Genomic DNA, 22,435 nt, shown 5'->3' on the forward strand with positions numbered 1-22,435 from the left:
TGGCTGTAACTCTTCCTTATTCAGTTTCAGGGACTTGCAGGCATCAATCTAAGTCAACTTTGGTCATTTGATAACTAGTTTAGCATGAGCTGCTCAATCTTAAAAGTCTAAAATAATAATAGAGCCTCAGAGGCCTTTGGGAACATATCAAGCAGTCTAGCTTGTATATAATTGGAGTCACAGAAAGAGAGGAAAGGAAAATGAAGGCAGAAAAATTTTTTGAAGAAATAATGGTCCAAATTTTGCCAAATTTGGTGGGAAAAAAATTTAAAACAAGAAGTCTCCATAATTCTTAAAGATAACTGCAAAGAAGATACAGCTAGGCACATTTTAGTCAAACTTCTGAAAATCACAGATTAAGAGAAAATCTTAAAAGCAGTCAGAGAAAAATGCACCTTATATACTGGAAAACAACAATACAAAAGATGGTTGACTTTTCATTAGACACAGTTTAACTCAGAAAACAAGTAACCACATCTTTAAATTGCCAAAAGAAAAAGAAATCTGTAAGCACAGAGTTTTGCTCTTCTAAAATGGAAGTGAAAAGATATTTTCAGAGAGCCAAAAGCTGAGGGAATTCATTACCAAAACATTCTCATTATAATTAAGTAAAAAGCAGAAGGGATCTGTCATCAGATGGAAAAACCAGCTTAACAGAAATGATTGAAGAGAAATTCAGAAATTATAAATATGTGGGTTAATATAAAAGAGATTTTTTTCTTCTCTCATTTAAAAAATATATAAATTATTGTGCAGTTCAAAATATAAATAGATGCAATATATGACAACAATAGCATAAAGAATATGGGCTGCATATACGAAAAATATTTTTGCAAGATTCTTATATTTTATATGAAGTAGTACAAAATTAATCCTGAGAAGGCAGCAATAAAGTAAGGATACATAAATGTACCCCCTAAAGCAACCACTAGAAAATAACCTAAGAATAATAGCTGTAAAAGCTAACAGAAGAATAAAGTGAAATGTTGATATATTTAGTTAACCCAAAAATAAGGCAGGAAAGAAGAAAAAGAAGAAAAATAAAGATAGGTGACAGAAAAATAGCAAAAGGTAGACTTCAGGCCAATCACATCAATAATTGCATTAAGGTGGTGATTTTAGATTGGATAAAATAGCAAAACCCTATTATATGGATTCTGCAAAAGATGCACGTTAAACAAAAAGACACAGATAGATGGAAATAAAAGAATGGGAAAAAATAACTAAGCAATCAGTATACATAAGAAAGCTAGAGTGGTTCTATTAATATCAGGCAAAAATTTCAAGGTAAGAGATACTTTTTACAACAAGAAAGGATTAATTGACGAGGAAGGCAGAGCAATTGGAAATTTATATGTATCTAATAAGAGAGTCTCAAAATGGATGAAGCAAAAACAGACAACCTAAAGAGAGAAATAGGCAAATCCAGAACCATGGTCTTTAGGGGCCTGTCCCAGGGTGAAAAACTGGAAGAGTGGGAAATATTTTCCTCCAGTCTTCCTTCAGTGCCTGTCGTCTCCAATCATGCTGGCTCTATAGCCCTTTACCTGTGATAGATCTGCAAAGGAAAGGGATCCACAAAGGCTCATCCCTTCCCCATTTCTGGTCCATTCTTTCTTCCTACTAGCCAGCAGTGATGTTCAGCATGTTTTACATTTAAGTCTCTGTGGATTGTGGACCTATCAGAGAAAGCTCTGGATCAAGAGGTATGCATCACCCCAATGATCAGTCTGAACCGAGGAAAGCACGTCCTCCTACTCCAGTTTAAGGCTCCCAAGGGGTCCCACCTGATAGCTATACTCCTCACACTCACCACTGCTCCCAGGATGATTTTCCATTTGGCATTCGTCTGCTTTGTGTTACAATATGCTATTCTATATAAATACCTAAAACTCTCTGTCACCACTGGGTAACTGTTTTTACCACTCTCCCACCACACTGCTGCTGCATCCAACCAAAAGTGGGATCTGCATCTGTCCTTTGCCTCCGGAGAAGCAGGAGGAAGCCTGAGGGGTGGGGGGAATGTTTTCCATTCTCCCTTGCATAGGAAGCATTTGATGATTCCTGTGCTGTGTATGGACTCTTACCCAAGTAGTGGAGCCAAGATTAAAGGCATTTCCTTCTCGTTGCATGAGGGCACAAGTTGATCCCTTCACCAGCAACCGGCTGAGAGAGATTAATTCATGTTTATTTATACCCATATGTCATCAGCTTTAGTTGTCCCTGACTCTGAGCCATCACATCTCAAGGAAGCTTCTGCATTTATTTTCTAAAGTACTGTCTTTAGCAGGAGGACATCTACCCATACCTATGAAAGTATTCAATCAACCATCCTAGGACACTGGCAAGTCTTAGCCCCAAGGCTTCTTTAAACAGAACTGCTCGCTCTGCCTTAAAATGCTCCTTGCTGTGCCCTTTTCTTGTCCTCCTCCCCGGGAGGATGGTACATGGACGGGCCACTCACCTTCAGCCCTACCCATCTCAGGTCACTGTTTTGCAACAGAGTGAAGCTTACTGCTCCATGGACCCCCCTTGGCCTTGTAAGCTGGGTAAACTGATCCGAGGTGATTGTGCCACCACACCTCCCTTAAATAGTGCACAATTCACTTTCTACAAGACGTGATTTTTGCACTAGGGAGTATGAGTCTCAGCATTGAGCAATCCAAATCTCTTTCTTTAATTATGCTTTGCATTTCAAAAAAGAAAAAGTTACATTTTTCCTCCTCTTTTTAACATTAGAAGAAATGTGAAATTGTTCTGAAGGAACAAAGTTGATTTTTTTCCCATAACAAATGTAGGTTTGCAATTGCTATAGAAAATCAAAGTATCTATTTGTAATCAACTACTATTCATAGACTAGGAAAAGCTTTAATAAGAAAAAGCAAAAAGTAACCACTATTGCATGCTAATTTGTACTTCTTAACTTCCTCGCCCCTTTCCACCTTCATTCTAAAAGTAATAGACCTGAAGCCGCATAGAATTTAAACTGATCTTCTGTTCTTTCATTCTATGTGCTTGAAAGGCATGTTGCTTTTCCATGAAGTTAGCATTTCCTGCTCCTGACTTCTGTAAGGAAGAAAAAGTGTTTGCGGTTTTTGATTTATAAATTCCACGGAGAGCAAGGACTGTCTGTACAGGCCTCTGTGATCCAGGTAGTGATTAATCTCCACGTAAGAATGGAAACATGGCAGGTAGAGGAAGCCACACTAGTTATTTCTTGCTCAAAATAGGTAACTATGGCTATTAAGCAAGAAGCAACACAGTCTGACACAAATTAGCTTCTGCTTTTTATTACCAGGGAAGGAAAAATTGGCCATTTATATGATCAGATAATTGCCCCCACCCCCAATGTGGTTTTAAAGTCTTTTTTTTACAAACCAGTGATTCGAACCTGAAGTAGAGGGGATGATAATACAAACATACGATGAAGATTTGAAATGTGATTGTTCCCTGGAAATTCATTTATTCATTCATTCAAAGAATAGTTATTGATTGCCAATAATTTACAAGGCACTATGATAAGCATTTAAATCTACAGGGGGAAAAGGGAAACAATAAAAAAGCTTTCACTGAATACATCTGAAATTACTAAAACCCTCAGAAATGATGGCTGGGCTATGGAGAATAAAACCTGGGCACTACTGGCCTGACCTTAATGGATTATTTAAGGTCATTTCCATCATTTCTTTCATCATGAAATAGTTAAATGATTTATTTAAGAAAGATCTTCTAGGAATTCATTTTAAAAAATAGTTTACAGATTGGTAATCTGTTTAGTGAAGTGACTTGCAGAATACCAGGTATAGACAAAAGTACTGAGCACCTGGACCTCCTATACTACTAATGCTCATGCAATTTGTTATCAGTTCTTAGAAAACAAATTGCGATTCTCTTGCAAAATTGAACATAAACACACTTTACGACCTAGCTGTAGCAGAACTTAATAACGGAACCACTACAGATTTCTGCTCCCTTTCCACAGTGTAGAGTTGTTGTGAAGTTGCTGCCAACCTGGGACAGGGACTACAAGTTCCTAGATTCTTGGCATCTAGTGTAGTCTGTATGCTTAGTCCTGGCCAATAGAATGTGAACAGAATCTGTGAGTGGCATTTCCAAACCAAAATGGTGATCTGTTGTCTTCTCCATGGTCCTTTCTGAGGCTACTGTAGGGCCAAGTGTAGAGGATGGCAGCAGGACCACTTGCAATCTGCGCAGGAGAACCAACCAACAATATTCCCATGTAACTTGGAGTGAGTGAGAAGTAATGTTTATAGTGTTCAGTCACTGAGATTTTGGAATAGTTTATATCAGCAGCTGATATACCCTAATGAATCCCAAACAATTCCATTCTTAGATTGCTTTTGGGAATGTCTTACCTATGTGCATGAGGAGGTATGTTAAGAAAGTTCATAATAATATCATTTGTAATGGCCAAAATCTGAAAATGATCCAAATGCTCTCTGGAAAGAAAATGGATGAATAATTGCCTTATATTCATAAAATAGAATACTATCCAGCAGTGACAATGAATGAATTCAAGTGCATCACCTCAGATGAAACTCAGGGACATAAATGTTGAATAAAAAAATTTACTGAAGAATAGATACAGTATGATTACATTTATGTAAAATTCAAAAACATGAAAAACTAAAAATTTATTTAGGGGTACGTATATATATATATATATATATATATGGTAAGTTAAAAAGAAAAACAGAATAATGAACACAGCATTTTGAAAGTAGTTACATCTGAGGGAAGAGGCACACAAGAGACTTCAAAGTTAATGGTAACATTTGCTTTTAACTTTCTCTCCAACCAGGTCACAAAAATATAATCCCAGCCAATGAGAATTTGCCTAAACTTTCCCTGGGGTTGTATCTAAGATGCTGGGGGCTCATGTAGTTCTAGAGCATTAGAAGGGGCACTCCTGACTCTCATGTTTATCAACAACTGTGTATGATCCTTCTGAGACTTATTCTGATCTAGTTCCCAGCTGCCAGCCACACAAATCCCTTTGAATCATCCTTCAGTCCTATCTGTAAGGTGTTGCCAGATTTTGCTCTGTTCCTGACATCTCAGTCCCATTCTTGGATGTACTAGAATCACCATACTGCTCCCATGACATATGAAGCTATCTAAAGCCTTGCATTTCTTCTAGGAGTAGGAAGTCTTTCTTATTATTGTTATTATTTATTTGACAGAGTGAGAGAGAGAGAGAGAGAGAGAGAGCGCGCACAAGCAGGGGGAGCAGAAGAGAGAGAAGCAGGCTCTCCCTGAGTAGGGAGCCCGATGCAGGGCCCAATCCCAGGACTGTGGGATCATGACCTGAGTTGAAGGTAGTCACTTAACCAACTGAGCCACCCAGGCGCCTCCTAAGAGTAGGAAGTCTTAACTCTGCTTTACCACATTCTTTTTCTATGTTCTAAGTGATCTCAAGGCCCAGGCTTTTGAAATTACAAAACCTTTTCCTGATTTTCTGTTGTAAACTCCCATTCCTGAGGATGTCGCACAATCTAGTTCCTGAGTGGGGAGAAAGTTCAAGATAAAAGAATAGCTTAATGTTTCCAAATAGTATCCTATTGGAGTTTCTGGGTGAAGTGTATTATTTTGGTAGTGTGATATATTAATGAGACCTTTCTCTTTGTGAGGGACAAACACTTACCCAAGCCATATTCTGGAGACAGAGGGTACAGATGATGGGTGCTTATTCTATGAAGACATATCAATAATTAACTGGAAAGAAAAGATATTCAGGTTTCTAGGGAACTCTGTAGAAGGGCTTTTCCAATCTCTCTCTCTCTCTCCCCTGCTCCTTTTCTTCCTCCCTCTCTTCCTCTCTCTCCTTATGATCTTCTTCATTGACTTTTCTTACGCTGTTTGTAGTTTTGTACAGATAAATCATTCAAAATTTTTGGATAAAGCTAATCTGACTGATTTAGGAAATTTCTTTCACTGAGCAATGCCCTTTCTTTTTGAGCAATAAATAGTCAATCAGTAGCATATAACTAGGGGCGCCTGGGTGGCTCAGTCAGTTAAGCATCTGCCTTTGGCTCAGGTCATGATCCTGAGTCCTGGGATCAAGCCCCACATAGGACTCCCTGTTCAGGAGGAAGTCTGCTTCTCCCTCTCCCTTTGCCCCTTTTCTTTTATAATATGCCTTGTTCTAACCAGTGCCCACCTCTACACAAAGAATAGACTAGCACTGCACATTTTCTAAATAAATAGGTAGTATAGTTTTAACTACAGTAGGGACTAATTACATCAGATACCATGTCAAGGGAAGTCTGTCAAGAAATCAAGAATAGGGGCGGCTGGGTAGCTCAGTCCGTTAAGTGTCTGCCTTTGGCTCAGGTCATGATCCCAGGATCCTGGGATCAAGCCCCATGTTGGGCTCCCTGCTCAGTGGGGAGTCCACTTCTCTCTCTTCCTCTGCCCCTTCTGCTGGCTTGTGCTCTCTTTCTCTCAAATAAATAAAATCTTAAAAAAAAAAAAAAGAAATCAAGACTAGATGAATGAGACTCATAAAATGACACAGACTCATTTCTCTCTGCTCCTCTCTGGTGCAAGTACAAACACAATCCCTGGAATTAACATAAGAGACAACCAAATGAAAACTCTGAAAGTGGTGAGAAGGCAGACTGGTTTGGGAAGCCAGTACTAGAGGAATGACACAGCAACAGGAAGTCTTATGTCCTTTCCACTAAACAAAAAAAGACAAAGCAGACTCATTATCCCCTGACCTCTAACCTAGCAACAGAAGGCAGCCCACATAGGCTCATTCCTCTGTGGAATTTAATGGAAATCCCTTGGACATCAGGTGAGCCTGATGCCACCAACAAGGAGAACTGATCAGTCAATTTTAAATGGCTTTAGGGAAATTATAGAACTGAAAAATATAATAACACAAAAAAATTCACTGAATGGACTCAGTAGCACAGTGGAAATGACAGAGCATAGAATCAGTAACTTTGAAAGAGATTAATAGAATTCACCCAATCTGAAAAACAGAAAGAAAATAGATGAAAGAAAAAAAGAAAGAAAGAAAGAAAATGAACAGAACCTGAGAGCTATAGGTGTATAACAAAAGATAACAACATTCATATCTTAAGAATCCCAGAAAGAGAGGATGAAGAATGAGGTTGAAAGAGTATTTGAAGAAATAATAGATGGAAACTTCCCAAATTTGGAAAAAGCATAAAGCCACAAATCCAAAAAGCAAACTTCAAACAGGATAAATCAAAGAAATCCACACTACCGTAATTAAACTTCTGAAAACTAAAGACAAAGAAAACATCTTCAATGAAGCCAGAAAAAAAGGACATATTGCCCACAGGGAATATCAATATGCATGACAAAGGGTTTCTTGTCTGAAATCATGGAGACCAGAAGGAATTGGGACTTTTCAGGTGCTGAAATAAAATAACTTTCAGCTGCAAATTCTATATTCAGTGAAATTATCATGTAGAATTTAAAGAGAAATAAAGACATGTCAGATAAAGGAACACTAAAAGATTTCACTCTTTTTTTTTTATTTTGTTTTTGTTTATGTTAGTGTGTTTTTGTTAGCAGACCTACCTTTAAAGGCTGGCTAAAGCTAGTTCTTCAGATAGAAAGGAAATTATAAAAGAAAGAATCTTAGGTACCAGGAGAAAAGAAGGAATAGCAGAAAGAGAAGAAATAAGGGTACATATAATAACCTATTCTTTCTCTCATCAGTTTTGTAAATAGTATTTGATGATTGAAATAAAAACTGTAGTAGTGGGGCGCCTGGGTGGCTCAGTCATGACCTGCCTTCAGCTCAGGTCATGATCCCAGGGTCCTGGGATTGAGCCCCACATTGGAGCCTGCTTCTCCCTCCTCCCCGGCTTGTGCTCTCTCTCATGCTCGCTTTCTCTCTCGCGCTCTCTTTCAAATAAATAAATAAATAAAATCTTTTAAAAAAAAAAACTATAGTAGTACTACCTGATACTCAAGACAATTATATTTTAAAATGGAGAAAGTCAAAGGACTTAATTGGAAATGAACTTTCCACACTTTGCTTGGAGTGGGAAAATGATACCAGTAGACTGTATATATTGTAATACTCAAAGCAATCACTATGAAAATGATGCAAAAAGATATCCTAAAAAATACCTTAAGTACCTAAAAAATACCTTAAATAAATCAGTATGGAATCCTAAGAAAATATTATTGAAATATCCCACAGGAAGGCAAGAAAAGAGAAATAGAGAAAGAAAAACAAGAAACAAACAGAAAACAAATGATAAGGGGCAGATTGGTTGTAGCATGTTGATAATTATGTTAAATGTAAATGGTTTAAATACACTGAGTAAAAGATAGAATGGCTTAAAAAAATGACCCAACTATATACTGTTTACAAGAAACACCAGTGATATTGGTAGGTTGAAAGTAAAAAGATGGTAAATATACCACTTAAATATTAATTTTATTTTTAATTTTATTTTTTATTGAAGGATAGTTGATACACAATATTACATTAGTTTCAGGTATACAACACAGTGATTCAACAAGTCTAAATGTTATGCTATGCTCATCACAATATATCTCCCATTTGTCACTATAACATTTTTTTAAAAAGGAATACTTATATTAATGTCTGATCACATAGATGTCAGAGAAAAGAAAATTTTTAGAAAGAAAGAGGGACATTACATAATGATAAAAGGATCAATGTACCAGAAACATGTATGCTAAATATGGCACCAAACAAGAGTCTCAAAAGAAATGAAGCAAAAACTGATAGAGTTGAAAAAAGAAATAGAAAAATTGACAGTCATAGATGGTGAACATTTACCATGATACTATAACTTGACCCATGAAATGAACATCAATCAACTTAAAATAATTGAAACTGTATGTAATTAATTTTATTACAGAAATTCTGCTTCAAAATTGAGTTGGCTTAATGAGTTCCATTATATATTTTACCAAATGGCCACAAAGTGTCTATGAAGATATAGAAAATAAACTCATAACGATGCTGAAAATTAAAATTGCTAAAAAAAAAAACCAAAAAACCCAAAAACCTGTTACCAGGGTCTGAAAGACATTTGCACTAACTAAAATTTGCACAAAACTAAAGGAATGAAATTAAAAACAAACTGCTGCCCATTTGTGCAGCCATACTAGAAAAGAGGAAATTTTCTTTTTCTGAATGAAAGATCCTTCATTCTTCCCTTACTCTCTGTTTCTTAGTTTAGAAAAAAACATTTTTTTTGGCTAAACCACCACAAAACTCATCAACAATCCATATACTTTGTGAGTGCCAATAGCATTTATTTGGAAATGCTTAAAATTCCTTTTAATTTTTAAGATAAGCCAAAATATTTTCCTCCATTCCTATATTAGTTATCTATTGCTTCATAACAAAGTATCTCAAAACTGAGCAGCTTAAAATAACTATTTCTTATCTTACATAGTTTCTGAGAATCAGGAATCTGAAAACAGTCATTGGAGTGATTTTGGCTCAGTATCTCTCATAAGATTACAGTCAAGGTGTCAACCAGGGAATTAGTTATCTCAGTGCTTGACTGATTCTGGAGAATTCTGTTCCTCAGCAAATGGTTCTCTCCATGGGCTACCTCAGTGTCTGTAAGATGTGGAAACTGGCCTCATCCAGAAGAAGTAACCCAGAAAAGAGAAAGAGAGTGAGAGAATGATCAAGATGGAAGCTTTTGGAATTCTAGAAGTTACATCCCACCACTTCTGCTGTATGCTGTTGGTATCACAAACCAATCCTGATCCGGTGTGGGAAGGAGCTACACAAGGGGGAGAATACCAGGAAGCAGGGGAGTGTTAGGACTCTCTTGGAAGCAGGATATCAGAATCTCTCATCAGTAACACTCTTTTATATGTAGCCTATTAGAGATTGTGACTCCCAGAAGGAAATGGAGAAGGGAGGAGAAAAGGGATGACCACAGAACATTGGATCATAGGAATTATGGTTTTCCAAATAAATGCTATTGGCAAGCCTGGAAGGAGAAGAGCCACAGCATGAGGTTTTCTGTTTTGTCTTATTTCTTTATTCCAGTTCAGAATGTCAGGAAGCATCCTGAAGTGGGAACATAAGAACACCTTCAATCAATCTAGCAAATCTTTGTTGTTTACTATCTGCTAAACTCTGATCACTGCTCTCTGCATTGAGATCCATCTCCAGCTGCTGCTCTGAGGTGGAATCTGGACACTAAGCAGAGTGTCAGTGAATAAAACCAAGGGAAGTCTGTACACACTACATTAATGGGCTTAAGTGATTTCTTCTCATATCAAAAGGCATAAAATATACAACCAGCATAGGATCTATGAGACCACACTATAAACTCATGTTAAAGGAACATATTTTAAATACTCAAAGTAAAGCAAACTGCTAAAAATAATTTATGACAGGAAAAATATTTTAGAAAATACAGCCTTTGTGAACAAGAAGATACCAAAATAGATTGAACAGACTGTGATAAATAGAACCTAATTAGAAGAGAAAGGTAAAAGGCAAGATAAGTTAAGATTGTAATAAAACTACAAAATGAATATAGAATTTCAGTGAAAATGGAAGGAAGAAAAGAAAGGGTGGAATTGAAATAGAGAAAACAAAATGAATAAAGAAGAGGAAGAGCTATGTAAGCTTCCTGGGTGCAAAAGAAGAGAGAGTGGTAAATAGACAAAGCAAGAAGAAAATTGCCATCTTGGAATTATAGGCATGCTTATGATAGAAAGCTTTCCTAAGCACATGGATGGGAAAGGCTCAAGGATTGCTAAAAAAATGATAGAACCAAGATGGACGTATGCAGAATTCTCCTCTGGGACACTAAATGACAAAAGCATATGTACCCAAAAATAGTTTATCCAGCAAGGCTGTCATTCAAAATAGAGAAATAAAGAGTTTCCCAGACACACAGAAACTAAAAGAGTTCATGACCACTAAACCAGCCCTGCAAGAAATATTAAAGGGGACTCCTTGAGTGGGGGAAAAAATAGACCAAAATCACCAAAGACTACAAAGGAACAGAGAACATTACCAGAAATGCCAACTTTATAGGTTACACAATGGCACTAAATTGATATCTTTCAGTAATCACTCTGAATGTAAATGGACTAAGTGCTCCAATCAAAAGACATAGGATAACAGAATGGATTAAAAAAAAAACAAAAAAAAACAAGACCCATCTATATGCTGCCCTTAAGAAACTCATTTTAGACCTAAACACAGCTGCAGATTGAAAGTGAGGGGATGGAGAACCATCTATCATGCTAATGGAAGTCAAAAGAAAGCCAGAGTGGCCATACTTATATCAGACAAATGAGATTTTAAACCAAAGACTATAACAAGAGATGAAGAAGGGCATTAAATCATAATTAAGAGGTCAACGTATCAAGACACTCTAACAACTGTAAATATTTATGCCCCCAACTTGGGAGCACCCAAATATATAGATCAATTCATAACAAACGTAAAGAAACTCATTGATAATAATACAATAATAGTAGGAGACTTTAACACCCTACTTACAGCAATGGAGAGATAATCTAAGCAGAAAATTAACAAGGAAACAATGGCTTCGAATGACACACTGGACCAGTTGGATTAACAGATATATTCAGAACATTTCATCCTAATGCAGCAGAATACACATTCTTTTCAAATACACATGGATCATTCTCCAAAACAGATCACATATTGGGTCACAGATCAGCCCTCAACAAGTACAAAAAGACTGAGACCATACGATGCATATCTTCAGACCACAACACTATGAAACTTGAAGTCAACCAAAAAAAGAAAAAAATTGAAAAGACCACAAATACATGGAGGTTAAAGAACACTCTATTAGAAAATGAATGGATTAACCAGGAAATTAAAGAAGAAATAAAAAAGTAATGGAAGGGGCACCTTCCACCTGGGTGGCTCAGTCGGTTAAGCATCTGACTCTTAGTTTTGGCTCAGGTCATGATCTCATGGGTCATGAGATCAAGGCCCTTGTTGGGCTCCATGCTCAGCAGGGAGTCTGTTTGAAAATTCTCTCCCTCTGCCCCTCTGCCCACACATGTGCTCTCCCTCTCTCTCTCATTCTCTCTCTCTCTCTCTCTCTCTCTCTAAAATAAATCTCTTTTTTTAAAGTACATGGAAGCAAATGAAAATGAAAACTTAAGAGTCCAAAACCTTTGGGATGCAGCAAAAGTAGTTGTAAGAGGGTAGTATAATGCAATACGGGCCTACTGCAAGAAGCAAGAAAAGTCTCAAATACACAGCCTAACCTTATACCTAACAAAGCTAGGAAAGGAACAACAAATAAAGCCTTAAGCCAGCAGAAAAAGGGAAATAATAAAGATTAAAGCAGAAATAAATGATATAGAAACAAGCTAACAAACAAAAAACAGTAGGACAGATCAATGCAACTAAGAACTGGTTTTTTGAAAGACTTACTAAAATTAATAAACCCCTAGCCAGACTTACCAAAAATAAAAGAGAAAGGACCCAAATAAAATCACAAATGAAAGAGGAGAGATCACAACCAACACCACAGAAATACAAACAATTATAAGAGAATATTATGAAAAATTATATGCCAACAAACTGGGCAATCTGGAAGAAATGGACAAATTCCTAGAAACATGCAAACTACCAAAGCTGAAACAGGAAGAAATAGAAAATTTGAACAGACCCCATAACCAGCAAAGAAATTGAATCAGTAATGAAAAATCTCCCAACAAACAAAAGTTCAGGGCCAAATGGCTTCCCAGGGGAATTCTACCAGACATTTAAGGAACTGTTAATGCCTATTCTCAAATTGTTCCAAAAAATAGAAATGAGAGGAAAACTTCCAAACTCCTTCTATGAGGCCCAGCATTACCTTGATTCCAAAACCAGACAAAGACCCTACTAAAAAGGAGAATTACAGGGGCACCTGGGTGGCTCAGTTGTTAAGCGTCTGCCTTCGGCTCAGGTCGTGGTCCCAGGGTCCAGGGATTGAGCTCCGCATCGGGCTCCCTGCTCTGTAGGAGGCCTGCTTCTCCCTCTCCCACTCCCCCTGCTTGTGTTCCCTCTCTCACTGTGTCTCTCTCTGTCAAATAAATAAATAAAATCTTAAAAAAAAAAAAAAACAGTTCAGGGAATCATAAAAGTTTAAAAAAAAAAAGGAGAATTACAGTCCAAACCCTGATATACGTGGATGCAAAAATTCTCAAAAGATACTAGCAAATCAAATCCAACAGTACATTAAAAGAATTATTCACCATGATCAAGTGGGATTTACCCCTGGGCTACAAGGAGTGGTTCAATATTTGCAAATCAATCAACATGATACAGCACATTAATAAAAGAAAGGTTAAGAGCCATATGATCCTCTCAGTAGATGCAGAAAAAGCCATTTGACAAGATGCAGCATCCATTCTTGATAAAAATTGTCAACAAAATAGATACAGATGGAACATACCTCAACATCATAAAGGCCATATATGAAAGACTCGCAGCTAATATCATCCTCAATGGGGAAAAACTGAGAGCTTTTCCTCTATGGTCAAGAACAAGGCAGCTATGTCCACTCTCACCATTACTATTTAACAAAGTACTGGAAGTCTTGGCCTCAGCAATCAGACAAAGAAACAAAAGGCATCCAAATTGGCAAGGAAGAAGTCAAATTTTCACTATTTGCAGACATGATACTCAATGTAGAAAACCCAAAAGACTCCACCAAATAATTGCAAGAACTAATATATGATTTTAGCAAAGTCACAGGATATAAAATCAATGTACAGGAATCTGTTGCATTTCTATATACCAGTAATGAAGCAGCAAAAAAAGAAATCAAGGATTTGATCCCATTTACAATTGCACCAAAAACCATAAGATACCTAGGAATAAACCTAACCAGAGAGATAAAAGATCTATGTTCTGAAAACTATAGAACACTTATGAAAGAAATTGAAGAGGACACAAAGAAATGGAAAAGCATTCCATGCACATGGATTGGAAGAACAAACATTATTAAAATGTCTATACTACCAAAGCAATCTACACATTTTATGCAATCCCTGTCAAAATACCACCAGCATTTTTCACAGAGCTGGAACAAATAATCCTAAGATTTGCATGGAACCACAGAAGACCCTGAATAGCCAAAGCTATTGAAAAATAAAAGCAAAGCTGGACACATCACAATTCCAGACTTCAAGCTCAATTACAAAGCTGTAGTCACCAAGACAGTATGGTACTGGCACAAAAACAGACACATAGATCAATGGAACAGAATAGGAAATCCAGAAATGGACCCACAACTATATGGTCAACTAATTTTCAACAAAGCAGGAAAAAACATTCAATGGAAAAAATTCTCTTCAACAAAAGATGTTGGGAAAACTGGAGAGCCAAATGCAGAAGAATCAAACTGGACCACTTCCTTACACCATACACAAAAATAAATTCAAAATGGATGAACGACCTAAATGTGAGGCAGGAAAACATCAAAATCCTAGAGAAGAACACAGGAAGCAACCGCTTTGACCTCAGCCATAACAGCTTCTTACTAGACACATCACCAGAGGCAAGGGAAGCAAAAGCAAAAATGAACAAGTGGGACTTCATCAAGATAAAAGCATCTGCACAGTGAAGGAAATAATCAACAAAACTAAAAGGCAACCTAAAGAATGGGAGAAGATATTTACAAATGATATATCTGATAAAGGGTTAGTCTTCAAAATCTATAAAGGACTTATCAAGCCCAACACCCCAAAAACAAATAATCCAGTTAAGAAATGGGCAGAAGACATGAATAGACATTTTTCCAAAGAAGACATCCATATAGCTAACAGACACATAAAAGATGCTCAACATCACTCATTATCAGGGAAAGACAAATCAAAACTACAATGAGATACCACCTCACACCTGTCAGAATGGTTAAAATTAACAACACAAGAAACGAGTGTTGGCAAAGATGCAGAGAAAGGGGAACACTTTTGCACTGTTGGTGGGAATGCAAACTGGTGCAGCCACTCCAGAAAACAATATGGAGGTTCCTCAAGAAGTTAATAATAGAACTACCATACCATCCAGCAATTGAACTACTAGGTATTTACCCAAAGGATACAAAAACACAGATTCTAAGGGGTACATGCAGCTGATGTTTATAGCAGCATTATCAACAATAGCCAAAGTATGGAAAGAGCCTAAATGTCCATTGACTGACAAAGGGATAAAGAAGATGTGGCATTTATATACAATGGACTATTATTCAACCATCAAAAAGAATGAAATCTTGCCATTTGCAATGACATGAATGGAGCTAGAGTATATTATGCTAAGCGAAATAAGTCAGAGAAAGACAAATACCATGATTTCACTCATATGTGAAACTTAAGAAACAAAAAAGATGAACAAATACGGGAGAAGAAAAAAAAGAGAGAGAGAGAGGGGAACATCCATAAGAGACTCTTAATGATAGAGAACAAACTGAGGGTTGATGGAGGGAGGTAAGTGGGGGTTGGGCTAGACGGGTGATGGGTATTAAGGAGAGCACTTGTTATTGTTATGATGAACATTGGGTGTTGTATGTAAGTGATGAACCACTTAATTCCACTCCTGAAAGCAATATTGCGCTGTATGTTAACTAGCATTTAAATAAAATTTTTAAAAGAAATATAAAAAAATAAATAAGTAAAAAATGACAAAGGCAATTGAATAATGTCTATATGAACTGGAGGGGAACGATATCCCAGCTATGTTCCTCATATATGAAGACAAAGATATTCAAAGCTTTTCAGAAAATATAGAAAATATACCATTGATGTAACCTCCTTGAAAAAAAAAATGTTCAAGATCTACTGAACCTCCTGGGGCACCTGGGTGGCTCAGTTGGTTAAGCGACTGCCTTCAGCTCAGGTCATGATCCTGGAGTCCCGGCTCCCTGCTCGGCAGAGAGTCTGCTTCTACCTCTGACCCTCCCCCCCTCATGTGCACTCTCTCTCTCTCTCTCTCTCTCTCTCATTCTTGCTCTCTCAAATAAATAAAATCTTAAAAAGAAAGATCTACTGTACCTCCTAAAGATGTGAAATGAATTGTTAGAATTGGTTGTTTTTCCTCTTCCTGGAACCTAACATATAATAAAGCTAGATATGGTTTTGATTTTTGTTTTCTTACAACTCTAGGTAAACAAAAAGACAAGTTCAGTATAGTCCTAATCAGAAGATAGATTTAGAGAAGGTCAAACTTTAATGGAAGGAAAGACCTGAGACCAATATCTTGTAGCTACTTCACTCTTAGGACTCATTTTCCCCATCATCTCCTTAAATGAACAGACCTCCACTTTATAATCCCTTTAGAACCATATGGAACTCAAGGATTGTAAACTGGAACTGAAGGCCAAGACTAAAAAGACAAAACACTGGGGTGGGGAATGAAAGTTTCCAAAGCAGCTAGACATGAGGGAAGGAATTTCCTGAAAGAAAAGGTTTCCTTGGTTACCCATAGGGGAAGCCACAACTGGTGTCTGAGAGTCAAGAATGAAGTCATTCATGGTCGTGGAGAAGCTTGGGGCTAACAGATACTTCTGAATCCCCATGTCCTGTGGACTTGTTATTGGAGAATAATAGTCACAGGACAGAGGCAGACTTAACTGTGCCACTAATGGAGAGTGAGAGTCAGAGATTTTCACGTGCTGGGCCCTGTGAATATTGGGTGTCGTTGAGAGTTTAAAGGTGTTCTGAAGGGAGAAGGAAGCCAAGGTGCGATCAGGAAGCATATCTGTATAGGCATTTATCATAACTTTCCTTAAGACCTTAGTAAAAAGGGATTTGGATTTCCTAGGCTCCAATATCTTCTTGTCATTTCTTTTCTCATTCAAAATAAGCATGATCCTACCGAATTTTGAATTTGTAAATTGTCTTTTTATCTAAAGATGGTCTCAAAAACTCTAGAAGCTTCAGATGTCACATGGAAAATGCCAGTTAGGAAGCGCTGGAGAAGACTGGAACTGAAGCAAAGAGCTAGTGTATGTATTTTGCTGGCTTCACATGTATGACCACTCCCCCATCTCTTTTCATTCAGTTGTATGAAGGTTGATTCTCTGTTATGGGTGCACTGCTATATTTTTGTTATGAGTCATATCCCTTAACATTGTATTTGTCCTTCTTTGTCTTATTTAAGCGTAGTTTTTAATCCATGTGATTTAAATCAAGTTACCTTCACTGATGTGACAGGTATGTTTGAGTCCTTTTATAGTGTGTTACGTTGTTTAGTCTATTTTTTTAATTAATTGACTTTATTTTTCACAAGTTTTAGTTTTATAGAAATATTGAACAGACAATATGGTGAGTTCCTGTATATTCCCTCTTCTGCACATAATTTCCTCTATTATTAACATTTTCCATTAGTGTGGTATATTTGATGCAACTGATTAACTAAAATTGGTTATTATTATTATTAACTAAAGTCTGAAGTTTGCACTAGGGTTCACTCTTCATGAAGGGTTTTGACAAATATATAATGTTATCTATCCACCAATAGAATATCATACAAAATAGTTTCACTGCCCTAAAAATCCACTGCGCTCTACCTATTTATTCCTCTCTCTCTCACCCCTCAAACTCCTGACAGCCACCGATTCTTTTATTGTCTCTAATAGTTTTGTCTTTTCCAGAATGTCACATAATTAGAATCATACAGGATATAGCCTTTTCAGAATGGCTTCTTTCACTTAGCAATATGCATTAAATGTTCCTCTATATCTCTTAGTGGTTTGATAGCTCATTTCTTTTTATTGCTAATAATATTCCGTTCTATGGAATGGAACCATAGTTTGTTTATCCATTCACTTATTGAAGGACATCTTGGTAGCTTCCAATTTTTAGCAAATATAAATGAAGATCCTATAAAGATTTGTGTGTAGGTTTTTGTTTTGACCTAAGTTTTCAACTCATTGGGTAAACTCCTAGGAGCATGAATGCTGGATCATATTGTAAAACTACATTTAACTTTGTAAGGCTGGGCCCCCAGGGGTTTTTAATCTCTCAAACTAGCTCATGTTCAGTCTCCAGCAATTAGTCAATTTACATCCTACCAGTTTCTGGCGTGCGTTGTGAGCTTCTGCTCCTGGGCCTCTCTGCTCCTGGTAAGCCGTGATTCTCTGTGTTCACCTTCCTGTTTATTTTGGGGGGTGGCAGTTTTCCCTGTGACATCAATTATCTAACGAATCTAAGAAGAGTTGTTGCTTTGGATTTGTTTGTTTTTGGTGTTGGGAGGACAAAATGACAACTTTCAAGCTCTATAAAAATCAGACTGGAAGCCGGAAGTCTATTCTATTTTTTAAATTTGTATCTTTCACTAGGTGTTCTGTCTTCTTTACTTTTTATTTCAGCCGTCTGGAATTTCTTTGTATTTCTTTTCTACCAGGTACTTGCAATTTTACTTTTATAAAATGCCTTCATTTCCCTCCTTCTTTAGTCCTTAACTATCTGTTCCCTACTAAGAGCTACAAGGAAATTAACTCATATCTTTTACCCTCCACTGGTAATTTAATTGCATAATTTTACTCAACAGTATGATCTTAATCATGTTTATATTTGTGAATATGTTACTAGTCCAACTACTTGATTTCTCAGCTGTAAGTGTTGTCCTTTGAGTCTTGCTATCACAGCTGCTTCCATTTTCCACCTTCTCTTTCCTTTGCCTCCTGATTTTTGTTAGTCGTTTCATTTCTACATTGACTGGACATATTATAAGAGTCATTCCATTCTGTTACCCTTATTCTCACTTTTCAGTCTTAAATTCTCAGTTAATAACATTCAGAGCTCCAATCAATCCTTTTCCTCATGTTTTTTATTACTTGCATGGTTAAAGATTCTCCTCTAGAACTGTGTCCTTTCAATTTAAGATTTCGGATATATTGGCATAAAAACGGTAGCAAATAGGCTCTTATTATCCTTATAACCTGTATTCATATCTGTACTTATGTCTTTTGACAGTGCTTGTTTTTGTCTTGTTTCTTTGTTTTTATTTTGTTAATCTTGCCAGAAGTTTTATCAGTTTTATTGATTTTTTTCAATTAACCAGGGTCTGTCTGTTTGGCATTATTTATTTGTCCATTTACCTTTGTTTCTACACCATTAATCCTTCTATGGTTTTCCACTTCTTGAGTTTTGGGGGTTTGGGTTTGTTTTTAACCTTATTGCATTGTTCTGACTGGTGTCTTGGGAAATAAATGGTAAAAACAGCAGGTCTGCAAAGCGTTTGCTCTCCTGGCCAGAGGAGGAGATGCCCTGGAAAAGAAAGAAGGCAAACGCCCTAATTTAATCTCCTTGTAAACATAGCAGTGACAGACTTCATAGCAAACAGACAAAATGGTTTTGTAGAAGGAGAGGCCTTGTTATGAAAGGCTTTTAGCAGGGTGTGCCTGGCCATTTATAAATGCTTAAAAGAACCTGGAATCTATAGATTTATAGGATATGATTGCCTGAAAAATATAATGTAAACTATAACTATCTGAGTATAAAGCAGAGATGGTTTATGACCTAAGAAGCTCCTTCAGTATGGGTGCTCAGGGTCAGAGAATTTCCAAGATAGTTTTGAAAAAAGACCTGAGAATGTCCAGCTAGAAGTGTTAGACTTCTCCACAGATTGACTATGCTTTTTGATTATTTGCATCCTTGATATAATTGATAAAGTTTGATCTCTTATTTGTGTCAGTCTTATTTGACAATCCAATCCTTTTTTAAAATTACTTTTTATAGAAGTAGAGTTTACAATGCTATATTAGTGTCAGGTGCATGACATAGTGATTTGACAACTCCATACGTTAAGTTATGCTCGCCATGATAAGTGCAAGCACCATCTGTCACCACACAAACATGTTGGAATATTATTGACTATATTTCCCATACTACACCTTTATCCCCATGACTTACCCATTCTATAACTGGAAGTTTGCATCTCTTAATCCCTTTCACCTACTTCACCCATCTCCTTAGCTGCCTCCACTCTGGAAAACACCAGTTCTCTGTATTTTGGGGTCTGTTTCTGTGTTTGTTTGTTCATTTAGCTTGTTTTTTAGATTCCACATATAAATGAAATCAGATGGCATTTGTGTTTCTCGTCTGACTTATTTCACTTAGCACAATATTTCCTAGGTCCCTCTGTATTGTGGCAAGTGGCATGATCTCATTCTTTTTATGGTTGAGTAATATCACATTGTATATGTATACCACATCTTCTTTATTCATTCATCTATCCATTACATTGCTTTCATATCTTGGATATTGCAAATAATGCTGCAGTAAACATGGGGGTGCATATATCTTTTTCAAATCAGTGTTTTTATTTTCTTTGGGTAGATATGCAATAGTGGAATTGCTGGGTCATACAGCATTTTATTTTAATTTTTTGAGGCTCCTCTGTACTATTTTCCACAGTGGTTGCACCAGTTCGTATTCCCACCAACAGTGCACGAGGGTTTCTTTTTTTCCCCACATTCTCATCAACACTTGTTATTTTATTTTATTTTATTTTTTTAGCCATTCTGACAGGTATGAGGTGATACCTCATTGTGGTTTTGATTTGTATTTCCCGGATGATGAGTGATCTTGAGCATCTTTTCACATGTTTGTTGACAGCCTGCCTTTTTCTTTAGAAAAATGTTTATTCAGGTCCTTTGCCTGTTTTTTTCCTTTGCCTATTTTTAATTGGATTATTTTTTTTGGTGTTGAGTTGTAGAAGTTCTTTATATATTTTGGATATTAGCCCCTTATCACATATATTATTTGCAAATATCTTCATTCACTCAATAGATTGCCTTTTTGTTTTGTTGATGGTTTCCTTCACTGTTCAAAAGCTTTTTATTTTGGTATAATCCCGAAGTCCCAGTAGTTTATTTTTGCTTTTGTTTCCCTTGCCTGAGAAGATATACACAGAAGAATGTTTTTAAGGCCAATGTCCAAGAGATTACTGCCTATGCTTTCTTTAAGGAGCTTTATGGTTTCAAGTCTTACATTTAGGTCCTTAATCCATTTTGAGTTTATTTTTGTGTATAGTATAAGAAATAGGTCCAGTTTCATTCTTTTGCATGTGGCTGTCCAGTTTTCCCAACACCATTTATTGAAGATTGTCTTTTCCCTATTGTATATTCTTACTTCCTTTGTCATAGATTAATTAACCATGTAAGTGTGGGGTTTCTTCTCTGCTCTCTGTCCTGTTGCATTGATCCTGACCCATTGTGCTAGTACCATACGATTTTAATTACTCTATCTTTGTAGTATATCTTGGAATCTGGAATTGTGATACCTCCAGCTTTGTTTTTCTTTCTCAAGATTACTTTGGCACCAGTCCTCAATTCTTAACTTGGATGCTCAACTTATTAAGTTCAGCCTTTCATATTTTCTAATATATGCATTCAATACTAAACTTTTTTCCTAAGTACTTCTTGGTTGCCTTCTATACATTTTGATAGGTAATATTTTCATCACTATTCATTTCAAAATATTTTCTAATTTACAGTGATTTCTTTCTGACCCATGAGTGTTTTTCTAAATTTCCAAACAAAAGTGATTTTCTAGTTATCTTTTTATTGCTGACAACTAACTTAACTGTGTTTTTCAAAGAATGTTCTTTATATGATATCAATACTTAAAATTGGTTAAGTCTTGTTTTGATTAGGTGCTAATATTCATTGATGTTCCATGTATGCTTTAGAACAGGGATCAGCAAACTATGGCACACAAGCTAAATCCAGCCAGCCATTTGTTTCTGTAAATCAAGGTTTATTGGAATACAACCAAACTCATCTATTTATATGTTGTCTATGGTTGTTTTTATACTACAGTGGTAGAGTTGAGCAGTTGTGGTAGAAACTGTATGTCCTGCAAAGCCTAAAATATTTACCCTCTGGCCCTTTGTAGAGAAAGTTTGGTGACCCCTACTTTAATGGGATGTGTATTCTGCAGTTTTGGGGACAGTGTTCCTTATGTCCATTGGATGCAAATTGTATTAACTTTGAGTTGTTTACTACATAGCCTTAGTGATTTTTTTTTCTGTCTTGATCTAGCAATTATTGAGAGAAGTGCATCAAGATTTCCCCCTATGGTGGTGTATTTGTTCATTTATCCTTATAATTCTGTTAAGTTTTTCAGTTTTGCTGTAAATATAATCTGTTCTTAGGTGCACAGAAGTTTAGTTCCATTTTCCTGCTAAATTTATTTTAAAAATTTGAATAGTAGATGGAATTTTGGCCTTACATACTAAAAAGATACACTAACTAAAGATGTACCTTTTTTGGTTGGTATCTGCCTGGCATGTATTTCAAGTCTTTTAGTCAATCTTTCTATTTAATTATGTTTTAGATTTGTCTCTGTTGAATAGCAAAGAGCTAGAATCTATTATTTATTTCAGGAAGATAATTTCAAGTGCATTTAATGTAATCACCATTAAATGTGT

The sequence above is a fragment of the Eumetopias jubatus genome, unplaced genomic scaffold, assembly GCF_037043125.1.
Source record: "Eumetopias jubatus isolate StellerSeaLion01/CBP00866 unplaced genomic scaffold, mEumJub1_p1.0 scaffold_14, whole genome shotgun sequence".
NCBI classification, from domain to species: Eukaryota; Metazoa; Chordata; class Mammalia; order Carnivora; family Otariidae; genus Eumetopias; species Eumetopias jubatus.